Source organism: Numenius arquata, chromosome 3, assembly GCF_964106895.1.
Source record: "Numenius arquata chromosome 3, bNumArq3.hap1.1, whole genome shotgun sequence".
In the NCBI taxonomy this organism is placed as follows: Eukaryota; Metazoa; Chordata; class Aves; order Charadriiformes; family Scolopacidae; genus Numenius; species Numenius arquata.
The window spans coordinates 24899309-24912520 of NC_133578.1; positions in this window are offsets into that span (position 1 = coordinate 24899309).

Below are 13212 nucleotides of genomic sequence, written 5' to 3' on the forward strand. Positions count from 1 at the left end.
TGCCAAGTGTGCAGTCAGCAACCTCTTTCAAGATTGCTTAACCCCTGCCAAGATTTAGATACACTGTGTGTGGCAGCGGTACTCGGCTCTAACAGCCTGCATACTAGGGAGCCTGGAAGGGACAGGGGCTGCGTGTGTGGTCAGCACCATCAGTAACGAATCCCAGCCTGTGCAGGGAAAGCTGGGTCCTCTTTCCTCACAGAGGACATTACGCAGCATATCTGGAGGAGACCAGCTCTCCTAGGCACTGCTGGTAAACTGCTCTCCAGAATTACAGTAGCAGCATTAGAGTTAACTAAACTCTAAATCTGTTAAGATGGAGAAATCTTAGACGAATACAGCACTGCTGGGAAATAAAAAATAAGAAGAAATTCAACTGTAACCAATCCTGACTTCCTCTAGACAAGGCAACTAAAGAAAAAAAGACCTGTAAGAGCCCTCTGTAGGCTATTCAGACACCTTATTTAAACTTTGTAAGAGGATCTGAAACCATAATGATGGTCATATGTAAATACCAAACAGCTCAGTTATGTCAGGAACCACTTACCCACAGGAATTTTTTTCTGCAAAGGATGCCAACAAACACCTATGGACTTAAAAATGAGATTCTAATACATAACAAAAGTTGCAATTCTCTTTAGTGGTAAAATCAGAAAGAGCCCATGCCAAAGCTATAGCCACAGAAAATCCTAACGTGGTCATGAACTCACGTTCTGCACAGGCTCTTCCACTAAACATTAGTGAAGCACATCTTTGGGTCCTAATTTTCCAAAACTTTGATACAGAGCCTATCTTTAATAACTTAAATTTTCAGTGTTGAGCAGATATATGTGAGGCCCTGAAGCTCTATAATCACTGTATTTTAAATTTTTTTTTAAATTCAGTGCAGTTGTCAGATATGTGCTCATTTTAATTATGCATAGGTGGGTTTGCAGTGGCATCAAGTGTGCAATTAGCCTATTCCCAGGTGAATGTTCTCTGCAGATATGTCACTGGAGAAACCCCTTTCACATCTTTGCCTATTTGGAGGTGGCAATGATGTCTCAAGCTGTGTTGCAACAATACCTTCCTACACGATAGCACCAGCAGTTCTGAAATACACTCTGCAGAAAGCTACCAAGGAAGGTCCTCGCATATGGGCACGCTCTGCTCTGGTGTTTTTCCTGAGAGAGAGGTGTAGCACATAAGCAAAGCCACTGATAAATTATGATACTTTAGAGGATCTGCCTGTAGGTCAAGCGGAGAAGTATGCAACTGAAGAGCCATACCCACTCTGTCAGTGCTTGCTTGAGAAACATCTGGGTCTAATCCTCCATCAATGCAGGTCTAAATAACACCAACTCCAGGGCAGTCTTCAGCTCAGGTTGGTGGAGCTCCAGTTGAGCAATGCCAGTTTAACCCAGCAGAGCTTCTCCCTTCACCTTAGCACACAGAAAGCATCGCATATTAAGCAGAGATACCAAAAAAAAAAAAAAAAAAAAAAAGGAAGTGTTTTCTTTCCCCCACCTTGGCTATTTCTCTCAGCACCATCATACAGATAACTGTTATATACATCACTTTTACAGACTCCTCTACCCACCCAATTGTAGAGCAATACACAAAGATGTTAGAAACCTTTTTTGGGGCCTACTTCTTTTCAAAAGGTTGCTGTAGAACAAACATGCTCCAACAGTAAAGCTCTTATGCAGAGCAATGCATACAGGTGGCCCTTAGTTTCCCCTAGACAATACACTGCTGAGGACCACCAAAACCAACTGAAAGACCCTTTCCATCCAAGTTTGCCATTAACATGCTGCCTTTCCATGGCCCAAGACCCCAATGCCCTCCTGGGGGCCAGGCTGTGCTGCTGGGGCCCTGTGGCACGAGTGGATGACTGAAGCTAGAGGACAGGGGTCCGAGCTCCCACACCGCCCCAGTGCTGAGGATGCCCTCTCTCTCCATGGGTGCTCCCATGTCAGTCATCTGTGCTCCTGGTGTTTGTCACCCCGGGATGGACTGCAGGGCACTCCCAAGGCTTTACAACCAGTGAAAATCGGCACCAGCTTCGTAATTCTGGCACAACATGTCTTCGCTTTGAAGTCTGGTTACTGGTTTTTACAGTTCTATTTTTAAAATGTATTAAAGATGTTTAAAAGTGGCAGGGACTTCCAATAAAAGCCATGTCATCCAGAATCAGGATGCTGGTCCCAATTTAAACTCGCTGTTAAACAATAGTATATCCAAATAAAAGTGCTCTGATTTACAAAATACCTCAGACTGATTGAACATTTATTATCCAGTTTTTCTCTTTTCAGGTCTTCAAAGGTCATTCTCTTATCTTTTTCTTTTCTTTTCTCTTTTAAATCTTCAAGGCTTTCCACAACTACTGTATGGAAAAATAGATTCACTTACCATATTTAAAATCAACTGTTAACAGGAAATACTAAAGTGTAACAAAGCAAAGATTTTGCTAATAAAGATTTACATTTCTCTTGGCTCTATGTGTGATCTAAACAGCTTACAACATTGTCAGAGCTCCACTTTCTGAAACACACCCAGGATATACTGCAACTAGCTTCTGTATTTGATCATCACACATTTCTGTTTTCCCAATAAAACTCATAATTAAAACTTTATATCCACAGCACCTTGGATTTTCTATTTGGAGAAGCAAAAGAATGTAAACAGGACAATGCCTGAAGGAGAGCATCACTCCAAGGAGGAGCCCAGAGGAGCCAGGGCAGCCTAATTCCCTGGGTCCTCCTGGAGTTTGAAGACCTTCGTCTGTGACTGACCTCCTGTTTCTGCAGTGATCCTGGGTGAATCATTTCACATCTCCATCTGTCTCATCTGCTTATGTTGAGCTCCTCAGGGCAGGGGTTTTCTCGTGCTTTGTGTATTTATGCAGGGTAACTCTGTAACTTAGGAATTGATGGTGATAATATTACTAACTGATAGAAATCAAGCACAATACATGAGTAAAAAATCCAGCAAAATTTAATGTACACAGGAACTGAGTTTGACGACCCAGGAGGAGCCATCCTTTGTATAAAACTTTTGTGAAGATTTTAATCACTAAAGTTTGTGTTTCAGTGGTCTATGCTCATATCTTGTAGTTATGTCTTAGCAACAGGCAACTAAAACAGAGTTCCTTCCCTATCAGTTCACACCGTGTTATAGAACTCCACCATAAAGTTTCACATTAATACCCAAAAATCTACAGTATCTTCTAATACCTTTGGCAAGTACATGTAATAAAAAGTTAATGGAAGTCTGAGATGTAAGTAACCCACTTGAACCTTCTCTCCTGTCAGTACCTTTCCTAAAAATGGGAAAATCTCTATTTCCCATTCCACAGACTCGAAAACCAGGCCAAAGGATAAATGAAGTAACCTGCCCAAGATGATGCTGACTTGCACTTGTACGTCCTCTGCAGTGGACCACACCACTTGTCAGACAAATTGCACTGTAATAGTGAAGTAGTTAGGCCTTCAAGATTCATGTTTAGCAAGTATTCCTAAAATTCTGATTAAAGATTTTGTTTGCTGGTGGTTTTAAATTGGATGTGTCATTTTGTAAGTGACAGATGGCTACTATACAGTAGGTGAGCAGGTTTTTAGTTTAGAACAGCAAATACAAGAATACATTGGCACCAAGTTTCAGGTAATTCTTTCTACTGAACTCTTGCCAAAAATGATATATTTGTGTCCCACTTCTAGAAATATAAAATATGCAAGTGGGTTTGGTTGCCCTTAGTAAAACCTAGTGTACTGAAAAAAATAGCATTAAATTGTTGTTTTATAAATAAAACACTAAACAGATCAAAGAAATATTTTCCCAGAAGTACACATGATTTTCTCTCAATATATGCAGATTTAAAAATGGGAATTTCAGCAAGGAAATAAAGGCAAATTCTAGCTTACAAAAAACAAAAAAGCAAACAAAAAAAACCTAAAAAAACACCCCAAAAAACCCAAACCACAGAAAACAACCACCAAAACCAAACAAAAATCGCACCATCCCAAAACAAACCATCAAACTGCAAAAATCAGCATATATATATGTTAGTAGAGCTTAACCAACATGTAGAAGTATGCTGTATATTTTATAGGATGAGTAACTACATTTAATGTATTCATATAATTTTCAATTATTTCCTGTTGACTTTAGAAAACAGTGAGTTTCAACATTCACACAGAGTACATTCACTCAGAGACTCAATTCTACTCATTGGTCTTACCAGCTCAAACCATTGGAACTTATGTCACCTCAATGTTCAAGAGACCCAGAACACATGGAGGAATTAAAATGATTATTTGTACATCTCAGAGCAGAACTTCCATTGAAATTTCAGGGTAGCATAAAGGGCTGCGGCAAAGAAGTCACAATGTTGTCAGTTCACAATGAAGTCCAAAGCCCATCCAAGATCTACGCACCTCATTAAGCCAGCCTGTGTAACACATCTTTCTGTGCGGTCCACAGCACATCAGGGTGGGCATGACTGGCCAAGCTCACACTGGCCCTGCTTCTCAGCCAAAAGCTGTACCCACTCCCACCATCAGTTACTGGCACGAGGTCTTCCACGTGCCTGGAACAAAGCCTGAAATTATGCCTCCATCTTCAAACAAAAATACTTCTACCAGTGGTAAGGGCTTTGCTGCTGCACCCGATGGTATCTTTATTGTTTCAAAATTTAGCTAATATCCTGATGCAGCGTGCTACAAAGTCACTAAGCATCATGCAGTAGGTCAAGGTTAGTCTTCTTTTAAAAAAAAAAAAGTGAGAAAAGGTAAAAAGTGAAAGAGTTAGAGGTTAGACTGCTATTTTTCTGAGCAAGATTTCAGACATGCCTTCTCAGTCTAACAACATATACTAAACACAAACAAACCAAAAATCTTATTTGCTGAGAAATAAGGCACCACTAATGTAAGTCCACCAAAGACTAGTAGCTGTCTCGACTAGTAGCCAGGATGCTCTAGTTTCTAGCAGTCAACAGCTCCAGTTCAGCTCCAGTATTGCTGCATTTTTTCTAGTCATCTGGTAGGAAATCTCACTGCACAGCATGGCATGGTGTATCATCACACTGATTTCAGAGAAGCCCAGGCTGGATAAGAGCATGGATGGATGCAAATTCACGTGTACTGTTTGCATCCACCATATTGTAAACTGTTTAAGTCAAGCCATGTGGAGGAGGTACCTTTACTGATCTTCAGTGCCAAATTTTTTTCAGTTCTGGTGGTCTGTCCTTATCTGATGTGATTACTTTTTTTTTGGTGGTTGTTCTCTCATTTTTCAAGTCATAACTACTGGTTCTATGCACATTTGTGCCAACTAGATGCATGCTGTGTTAGTTCTTTTGTATTCAGAATAACAGAAGCAGCTACATTGCTGTTAAAATACTTCATCTCAGCACATGGTACTGCTTCAAGACAATAATTTGAAAACCAGCAGCAATGGATAGAAACTACTCCAGCCCTGACTATTCATGCACTGGCAATCAAACTATGTGCAGGTTTTAGAAGCTTTTTCCTGTAAACTCTTCACTCTCCAGACAGTGAACATTATTTGGCCATTCTTGTTTCTTGGCAATTAGAATCTGAGTTGCTCTTGAACCTGATCTGATTAATCTTGGTTTGTAAACTTTTATTCCCTAGAAAACACAGTCATAAGCAGAAAAGACATAAAATTGAGTCTTATCTCCATTAGGCTAGATTAGGTTAATATCTTAGAGCTACTTAGAGTAATCTGATGGAAAGAAGGGTCAGCTTCCTTAAAGTATCTGAAGAAAAAATAAACTAACTGCAGGATCACTTTGATATTGGGAAAAAAATCATACAGATCAATGATCTTTTCGAAGAATCAGTAAATGGTACAAGGTGGTGGTGTTGAATGGTGCTGCTCCTGCTTGGAAAGCCAGCCTAAAACATAGGCTGTGGGTGCCAGAAGAGGGACTTGAAAACTCGTACTAGGGAGAGTGGGGACTGGGAGGTGGCTGCCTACAGAATTCAGCTTCTGTGCCAAAAAACAAATAAACAAACAAACAAATTCACTTAATCATTTGATTAAATGCTATATTCTAATATGAAAGCAAAGAAAAACAAAGCAGAAAAGAAATTTAAGCTTTGCTGAAAAAGGAGCAGGTTTCCTTTAACGCTACCCAACAGCAGACAGAGATCCTGCTATAACGAAGGATCTCGTGTTTGTAATACCTTCTGGAGCCTCACAGTAGCAGTCAGCTGCTTAGCTAGTACACAATGCTAAATCTTTCCATACTTATTAGCCCCCATTTGTCCAGCATATCTATGTATGACTTCATATTGCAGCATCAGACCCAGATTTCCCCTTTACTCCGCAGTTTAAGCTTAACATTTGGACTTAGATACAGCTATTTCCATTGTTACTGTATATTTTCAATACTAAGAGTATTTGCACATCTTGTTTTAACCTACGAGCCACAGATTAAGCGTAACACTATTTCATCATTTGTATCTTCCATGGGGGTCTGCAGTAATTGCTCCTACTGCTAATTTTTTTCCTTAGACACAGGAGCAAAAATAACAAAGACACGAGTGGATTATTACATACTGAAAAAAATATCCTTAACATTCTGACAAAGAGTGGTCTTAGAGCTCTTGCATGTTTGCTTTTGAGAATCTGCTGCTGTAAACTAGCTTCTGGAGCTCAATATCCACATGCAATCTTCCTGGCCTGTATGGGCAATCATAGCACTTCATTGTCCAGTGCTATCATTACAATATTGTTATCATCTGAGCTTGAGTCTGACACTTTCTCTAAGACCTTTCAAATAACCCCTTTACTAGGCTTCAGTACCAAACCATTCAGGGCAAATCTCTGCTTTGTGCTTGTCAGCCTTAATAGACTGGATGTCACTTTTGCCTGTAAAAAGTGCCCGCTCTTCAGCTGTCAGTCAGTCCTTGTGGTGTCAGCCGAGAGCGTGGCTGGAGCCGCTGGATTAGAGGGTAGTTACCATAGCTGTCAGATTACTGACAACCTGACACCCACATCCCCAACTTCCTTTGACTGTATTTGGTTTCCATCTCGCTCCTTGGACCTTTCTTAAGGTGGATCCATCTGCTGAAGTTAAATAATAAATGTTGTAGTCACCTGGGAAAGTTTTGTTCTTGTCTCTGATTCCTCTTGCAGCCTGGTTTGCCTTTTGCAGACATACACCATCAAATGTATTTTGCAGAACTCTATGCTAATTTATAGAGGGAGAAAATACATTTTCTCTGGTCTCTAAGTTAATGGCATTATTTTTTTGAATCCTACCTCTGTGTTTGGAGGTGTTTTAGTTGTTGATATCTACCTTTAGTCAAAGGTCCTGGGGGGTTTTATACATATTTCTCCACATATTTTAAATGTACTCACCACCCCACTCTTTCAATGCTTCTTCAGTTCTGCTCTCAAAAGGTTACAGACTATGCAGTTCTCTGAATAGTTTACAATTATTGGAAGAAGCAGGCATTATACCAGCACTTTATAGAACTTACCTTGTATTTTACATTCCACAGTTGACACGTATGTTTCTCCTATTTTTAGAACATAAACTAGGACTAAGCAGAAAAAACACACCCAACCTTAAATATATTATTTAGAACCAGAAATAAACTCACACTCTTTAGCTATGTCTTCACTTTGAGGGACACACTTGAAACCGAACTGCTTGACTTTGTTCCCTTGCTGTTACACTTCCCAAGGGACACATCCTATAGCTGTATTCTAACCATGGCTAATTGGGGTAAATCATCTATATTCTGCCTGTAGTTGATGTCAGCCAGCTAGACTGAGCCAAAGTCTGTTTTGCCTTCTCTTCTTGGATTACAAAGAGAAATATCTATTTTAAATAGTGCCTTTGTAAGCTTTCATAGAAGTAAAATGAAGAGCACTTAACTAAGAGCCCTCCCTGTGATGGCACACACGGAAAGCTGGCAAAAATTCATACTCATACCTCTCTTACCTGTATTTAAAATTTAAATTTATCTGTGGGGAAAAAAAAATCCAACACTTTAATTGTTGAATTCAGTTATATGTTTCAAGATAATTGCATATTATATATATGCATATATATATATATGTCATATAAACCTGGCCACAATATCGTTATCTCATTATATGAAATTCTTGTGGAAACAGTAGGGGAGAAAATGTAGCGTTCCCTTATTCACACTAAATATTGTGGGGTAGCCTACGACTCAGCATAAAGGGGGAGAATATCCGGACTGTAATAAACACAGTTCTTTCCATTTAGTAGTAAGTGTGGTTGCTGCATTAAAATCCAACAGGTGGCAGGTAATTTGCAATATGTTGGGTATCCAAGGAAATGTGTAAGGGTGTAACACACCCCTCACCCACAGAAACCTGAGGGACTGGCCTGTGAAGTTTGGAGAGATGGGTTTCAGTCTTTCCTGCCCCACTGTTAGCACCAAATCACTTTGCTCAATGCCATACGTACAGCAGTCACGGAACTTGCCAGCCAGCTCTGCCTAGCTGCATTTTCAGCAGGCACCCAGGTGCATGTTCAACGGCATGGTCTCTCTCCACTGCTTCCTGCTGGCACACTCCTCCTTTGGGTTCTCACAGTTCCAGTGCACTTGGGTGTATCACCCCATAAAATTTGTAAGATGTATTGTATCTTCATTAGCTGCTGAGTAAGTGCATACCAAACAGCTTTTTCGGGGAAAAATCAGAGAACTGGAACATGACAAGAATTCTTTGGTCCAGACGAAACCTGCCTGACCCTTTGTCTCGATTTTTAATTTGCAATTCTTCTAAAAGGCTGCAAACACAAATAGCTTCTCTTTTTTTTGTAAAATGCAAATTTAAACCATAAGATGGCTTATACCTAATGAGCTTTACAGAGATACTAGTAGCTCCTCCAAAAACAAGACTGCCTCAAATTTAGAACTAAATCTGAATTTTTTCTTTAGATAGAAACTACATTACGATGCATGAACTTTGCTACCTTTTCACATTTCTTTTCAGTGTTTTCCTTCTTATTACATTTCATGCTTGTGTAGCTATTGCCTTGCAAGGCAGACAGATGTGATTATGGATACTCCACACCTCATCTAACCTTGCTATTCAGGAATGCAAGCAGCAATGGTTTTCTGCCTGGAACCAGAGGCTGAGTCACCCATAGACCCTTGCCTCCAGGACCGCGCCGGTGCGACAGCCTGGCTGCAAGACAGCCCGAAGCAGCTGCTGCAGTACTGGAACAGACAGTGCAAATGTACCCTGTGACAACCATCTCCTGGGTTAGTTTGGCTCTGTACACAGGAACCGCGGTAACTACTAGGATACAGATAATTATCGACGTGGAGCTTGATGGCAGTCTGTTTGCAAGGAGGGGATCTAATGGAAGCCAATAGTGTCAGAAGGTCAATGTCTTACTAAGCTATTTTCATTAACAGACTGATTTCTGGGCTGTTATCACTACACCATAACAAAAAGAGTTAAGCAAGCAAACATGGGGCTTTGTCGTGTTTGTCACCCTTTTTTCCAATTTGTATTTTGAGATGGCAGTTCATACATCATTAAAATACTTTCATTTCCAAAGCTTGCCTTTGCTCCAGGTGCCTTTATACTTCTTCCCAAGTTCCAGATGCTTTCCTCGGTTCTGTGATGGGCACCTCACTGTGCTGAAAACTGAGCCAATACCTAGAAACAACTTCAGGATTTGGCCCTTCAGTCTTGTGGCAAAAGATACAGCGCTGGCACTTCCCAGACACATTTCTGGAATGCAGCATGCCCTCATGAAATCAGTTGGGGGAAAGACAGTAAGTACCTCCAAATTAGTGACAAGGCTTCAAGAACATGCATGGGAATTTTTTTCTTTTGCCAATGTCTACCACAATGAGCCAACTTTATTTAAATATATTTAAAATATTTCTTTTAAATCTAGAGGCTCTCTCAAAACATTTCACTGTAATACACTTTTAAGTGAAAAGAGAGTTATAAAAATGTATTATTAATCCAATTCAGCTGAACAACTGTCAGAAATGTCATACCTAAATCCATTTGCAGAAATTAATGCATAATATTACCCAGTAGATAGTAAGGCATAATTCACAGTAGTGGGTAAATCCCTGTTTGAACAGATGGGCTGAAATGTTGGGACATCAAGCTAACTAATTTGGGTACCTCCCAAGTAACCTCCATAACCATGGGTGTGCTGTTATTTTTCTCTCTCACTGCCAGGTACCGTTACAGAGCAAAATCCAGCAGTGCTCTTCCATCCTCCATGCACGGCACCTGGACATCATTCACAGAATTAGCTAACTCAAGGGAAGAGCTCTGCAAATGACAACCACACCTTCCCCATCCAGATGTGAGGAGAAGGAGCTATAACATCTCTTACGTATGGCAAGTCTTCAAACCCAACTTGAGACACATCACTCCTTCGCTCAGGAACTTTCAGGGATTTTTCTGGCCGCTTTCCAGCGTGAGAGGCTGCCTGTACTCCTGACACTGTTGGTGAAAAGTGCCATAGTGTCACATACAGACTGAAGCCATAATTCACCTGGAGACTGATGGCGTAAACCTCTCCTCATTGAGCCCTTCAACAGCAGGGCTGCCTCTATAGGTAACCACAGAATGCAAAGCAGGGAAGGGATTTAACCTCCATCATCTCTGTGAAGGTGGCAGCACCAGGCCTGGTGATAAGCAGAAAGGGGAAGGCTCTGGGAAGCTTTGAGGAGAGACCCCCAGCACCACAGTGCTTGGGTCTCCTGCTGCTATGTATGCGACTGCAAAATTACCCCTCGGTTTCCCAACAAGCCCGAAGAGAAACCTAATGTGAAACGATTCTCTTCAGCCCCTGGAGGAATGAGCACTTCAGAAAAATTAAGTATGTGTTTGGTGACAGCAAGGTCGGGCTTATATTCTAGAGCTAAAAAAAAAAAAAAAAGCAAGCTTTTGTCAAGAAGCACCTATTGCACTTAGTAGTTAATAATTTTAAGCTGTGGTACGTGGTATCTCTGTTGCAATGCCCAGTGTATTTTTCTTTTGCAGAACACTACTGGCAAGTATAACATTAACAGAATACTTTCCAAATTTCTTTTTCTCTTTTTTTAATAAGGTTTGTGAGTTACAGAAGTGCAAAAAGTGCTTTAAACCTCTTAATTTGTTTTGTTTACTTCTGTAGCTTAAAAAACAGCCAATTGTTTTTAATTGGTTTGAAAAAAAATTGCTTGAGGCAGAAACCTAGAAAACCAATCTTCTGTCTGGAGTAAATTTTTACAGCTGCCTTTTAAACCTCTGAAAATAGGGTTTATAATGGAAGTGCTGACACAACCTTATCTACAATATATCAGTGTGAACTGTACCGCTATAATAAGCAGTTATTATGTATGTGTAAAAATAATGAGAGCCAGTGTCTGAGGAGAGTTAATGTAAAATGCTAAGCAATTGTGGTTGGTTACACAGTATAGGTTAATATTCTTTCATATAGCTACACTTTTTCCCCTTTTGTCCTCCAGAACTCCTAATGAAAATTTTGATACCTGACGGTAATGATAAGCAGCCATTCACACGTCCTTTGTGTCAAGGCTAGAGCATTAATGCTTTCCTTCATATAACATTTTGCATAGCCTAAAGCATCTATTAAAATCCTTTGTAAAATTCATGAAACAAAAGTGGTGGGTTGAGTCTAGTGGGAGAGCAAGTAAGCTGCTTATTAGCAAAAAGTCAAAAACACAGGGCCAATTACAGATCTGAACAAGAAGGGCTACAGAACAGCATGGGGAGTAATTCTTTCTTCAGCCCAATGGGCTCAAGTGAGAGGCAACCTAGATAAAAATATAGCAAATATTCTAAGCAGTAATTAAACTAAAATGTTTGGAGTTAGAAACAGCTCTATAACAACTGAAGGATATGTTCAAGTAAAACAATTGTCTGGTCTCACATAGATGCTAAATTGGAAGGATTTAAGACTGCTCCCTAAAGGAACGACTAAGGGGTAGTCAAGAGGAGCTGTGAGCTCAGGAGATATGTAAAAAATCTGTTTGGTATTTCAAATGCTATAAATTAGATAAAAAATGAGCTTTTCTACTGAACAAGCAACATAAAACTGAATAAACCACAATAAGATTGCCCTTTTTCTGTTATAAACTTGACATTAAGCCTGTCATGTTCAATGACAGCCTAACAGACCTCATTCTTTACCCTTTGGAATTTGAAAGATTGGCAGATGTCATGATTTCCTTAACATAAAAGACCTTGCAGATGATGTTCACCACACATACTTTTAGTTTCATAACTTCACTCCCCTACTTCCAGAATCATCGGGTAAAATTTCCAAACAGGACTTGAGATTTTTCTCTGGTCAATAATTGTTTCTGACCCCGAGGAAAATCTTTTATTGACAAAGGAAAAACGTGACATGGGCAGCAATTTTTATGATTTGCTTTACTAGTCCAAACATGCCCTTACATTCATAATAATGAGCTGCTTTGCACAAAACAGCTCATTATTATGAACAGAGGGGTATAATATTGTTAAGTAAGCTGAGTCAAAGCAGAACTAGTTGAGGCTAGCTCTCAACTGGAAGCAGTTTTCCCTTTAAAACATCCCTCCTCCCCTTTAAAGTCTTTTGAAAAAACACATACGCTTATTTTTAAAAAATTGGAATGTGGTAAGAATCACAACTGGCATTTTCTAACACTTGGTTGGTAAACTTTATGTGTTGTTATTCATTTACTTCTCAATGTAAGAATTGTTCCAAGATGTTCTATAAGTCAAGGTCATTATGCAACTTCTTAGGGGGTCACACTTTATTCCTGTGAATCTGAGAGAGAATTTAACACCTATTTAAACAAGGAAATCCCGGTCCTGCACTTTTGCAGCCAAGCAGTATCAAAATGCAACAGAGCTGTTGCGCCATACAGCAGGAGGAAGGCGGGCAAGGGAGATGCTACAGAGGCTTCTGCAACCTGCCACACACAGCCAAATTCTGCATTTGCCTTCCCGAGGCTGTGTCTGGGGCAGACCAAGGGGAAGGGTGGTGGAGCACTCATTAGCTCACCTGCTTCATGGTCAAAGAGCAGTGTACCATTTAGGAGAGCTGCCACGCAGTGTGGTGAGGAGGTCCGGTAAGTGCCCTGGCTTTCAGGGTGGGTCAGGACTTCATCCCTCCTGCTGCCATCGGGCCGCACTTTCACACTTAGGCTTTGTCCAACCTCACTTAAAACCAATTGTTTCTGTCTGCAGTCTCAC